At 48.5% G+C, this 3193-nt stretch overlaps 1 pseudogene; it reads right to left on the minus strand.

Annotated features, from left to right (window-relative positions):
• Positions 1-339: 339 nt before the first annotated feature.
• Positions 340-2260, minus strand: LOC102850087 (annotated as a pseudogene).
• Between the last annotated feature and the right edge of the window lie 933 nt (positions 2261-3193).

Consider the following 3193-nt stretch of genomic DNA (forward strand, 5'->3'; position numbering starts at 1 on the left):
TCAGAGGCTGTCAACATGATGGAGGGACATATGAGCAGAGTTGATGAGATGGAACACAGAATCAGTGAAATCGAAGACAAAATTGTCTCCACTGATCTGCTAGAGCAAAAAGCAGACTCAAAAAAGAAGGAAAAAGAAGAAAAACTAAGAATTTATTCAATTCTTGATAACAGGGATAGGATTATCAGGGAGATGGAATACGGGGAATGTCTATATGGAATGTTTCCTGAGGCCAGCAGAAAAGCTGCTGTCGGAAGAGCTTCTAACTGGGCTGCATCTGTCCCGTTATAGAGCTGTGGTTGGCTTTTTTGGTCCTTTCTTCTTTCTTTAGACAGTTCTCTAAACTCCTACAATAGGATTAGGTACTTCAGTTGCTGCATTTCCTGAATGTCTGGGGCCATGGTTCACCAGGCAGGTTGAAGAAACGACTCTGGTAACTGTGGCCTTGGGGGGTGGAGAGATGTTGGGCTGCATGACAGCATGAAGAATGCTTTCACTGAACAAGCCCCCTGAACGTCCACCACCACTGACCTGTGGCATGGCCACCTCAGCCACTTGACTGCGTCCAAAGCTGCCATCACGGCTGGCACAGGACTGTTCCTGCACGGAGTGCTGCCTGCCATTGGGCTGGTCTTTACGTCGCTGGTGTGCGACTGGGTGGGCAAACTATCGTCACTGCCCACAGACAGGTCCAGGCTGCTGTCACTCCTGGCCGTCAGGTAGAAGCCCTCCTCTGAGTGCGTTTTTTTTCTTCTGAAGCACGTGATTGGGCAGGAGTTGGTGGAGGTCCTTCCTCTGTAAGTGCACCTCGTTGATTTTCATGTCCACCTCAAACATCTTGTTGACGACTGCTTGCCTATAAACCATATCAGTGAAAGACTGCATGTCATAGGTGAGATCAATACTGAGATTTTCCACATTTTCTGGTTTTTTCAATACCAGTCCAATCACCCACATTGTACGAAATTCCTCCTTGTCAGGATTCTCTTTGGGTGCTGGGAATGACTGGGGGTTGACATGCGCCAGGGTAATAAACTTATTCTTCTCTAAGCTTCCAACCAGGATTCGGATTTTTTATTCCACTAAACCCACCCACTCTAGATGCTGTTTTTCCGTTGGTGCACTGGCTAAAAGCACAATATAATGCTTGTACTTCTGAAAGAAGTTCGGGGCTTGAAACAGTTTTGACCACTCTGCCTTACTGAGCAGGATCTCGTGTGTGGTGGCCAGCCCTTGTTTAAACTCCTCGACCGTGACCATCCGCGTGGACACCGACACGTTGTATGTGGGGTTCTGCTGGGGGTAGGCCGGAATGATTATGGGCATCAGATGGTAGCGGTCACTGGGGTTGACCCGCGGGTCCCACACGGGCAGGTTGAGATTCTGCTCTTCAGGCTCCTTCAGCAGCACGGGGTTTGGCCACTCCCACTCGGAAAAGACCAAGAAAAATTTGTGGACGAGAGTCGAGGCGACAGCATTGGGATAGAGCTGGCAGGTTCTGGCCACGAGCATGGCCCAGGAGACGCCTCCGAGGAAATCTAATATATTGGAATAGATATTGTGGCACTTGGCCCAGAGCTTGATAGCTCTCAGCGTTAGCCTGAAGTTGTCAATGTCTGGTACAAGGTGCAAAATCTCATAGGTTACCCGGCAACCGTTCAGGCTTCGGATGCATCTGATATCTAAATTTTTAAGCAGACTGTCATCTCGCAGGTCCAGATCTTCTGGAATGGTCTGCAGTGCTAATCTTGCAAACAAAATATCAATCTCTATCCCATCAAAGCATAGCTTGATAACGGGCACAAACGCCTCTTCCACGGCGTTTTTAGACGTTTTCGTGCAGCTTCAGTTTCTCATAGAATGACGTGAAAAAGTCGCTTCGGTCGACGTGTCTCGGAGCGACGCACAGGGCGTCGATGTCGGCCCCCTTCGTGTGGACGCCCAGCCGGTAGGAGCCGAAGGTGAAGCTCTTGCCGCCCACGCTGCCCACGACCGCCTGCGGGAGATCCTTGCTCTCGCTGATCTCGCGGATCCACTCCTTCACCAGCCCGTTTACCTTCTCCAAAATTAAAATCCTGCGCTGCAGTTCCTCTTCCTCTTCAAAGACCCCGAAGGGCGTCAGGGTCTCCACCAACTTCTGGGTAAGAATGCAGTCAGTCTCCTTGGGGGCGGCGACACTGATCGGGGACGAGAGGCCCTAGTGCTTGGGTGGCGGCGGCGTCTGCGAGGGGCCCTGGGCGCGGCCGGCAAACGGCATCATGGCGGCGCCGGCCGGCCGAGTTCGGCCCTTTTGATTTTCCGACTCTAGCTACTCGCACATTTCATTGTAATATTTTTTTAAAATTTATTTTATTTCATTATTTTTGTGTGTACCATTAAATCAGATCTGACTGATACAGGAGGAGATTGTCCCTCCTTTTCCAGCAGAGCATCTGGTGGATTTGAACAGTGTACCTCTGAGATTGCAGTGCAGCTTCTTGCCACTAGGCCACCAGAGCTCACCTCATTGTAGTATTTTGCTTTGTCATTCCGTGCTGCCTTTTGGAATCTTCTGTTCAGCTCTTTAGTGTCTTGGATTCTTCCTTGTGCTTTGGCTTCTCTACGTTCCAGTGCAATCTTCAGAGTTTCTTCTGACATCCATTTTGGTCTTTTCTTCCTCTTCTGTCTTTGTAATGACCGCCTGCACTCTTCCTGGATGATACTTTTAACATCCTCCCACAACTCATCTGGTCTTCGCTCATTAGTGTTCAAGGCCTCAAACCTGTTCCTGAGATGATTCTGAAATTCAGGTGGGATAGACTCAAAGTCATATTTTGGCTCCTGTGGATTTGGTTTAATTTTCCTCAGCTTCAGCTTGAACTTGCATATGAGTAATTGGTGGTCTGTTCCACAATCAGCCCCCGGCCTAGTTTTCACAGCTGATATTGAGCTTCTCCAGCGGTTCCTTCCACAGATGTAGTCGATCTGATTCCTATGCATACCATCAGGTGAAATCCATGTGTATAATCTACGTTTATGTCTCCTAAAAAACGTATTTGTAATGAATAAGTCCTTGAGTGTGCAAAATTCAATCATTCTATCTCCAGCTTCATTTCTGTCACCAAGTCCATGTTTTCCAACTACTGATTCTTCTTCCCTGTTCCCAACTTTTGCATTCCAGTCGCCCATTATTATCAATGCATCTTGATTGCAT

The sequence above is a fragment of the Elephantulus edwardii genome, unplaced genomic scaffold (genome assembly GCF_000299155.1).
Source record: "Elephantulus edwardii isolate Elephantulus edwardi_28Jun2011 unplaced genomic scaffold, EleEdw1.0 scaffold00016, whole genome shotgun sequence".
Taxonomy (NCBI): Eukaryota; Metazoa; Chordata; class Mammalia; order Macroscelidea; family Macroscelididae; genus Elephantulus; species Elephantulus edwardii.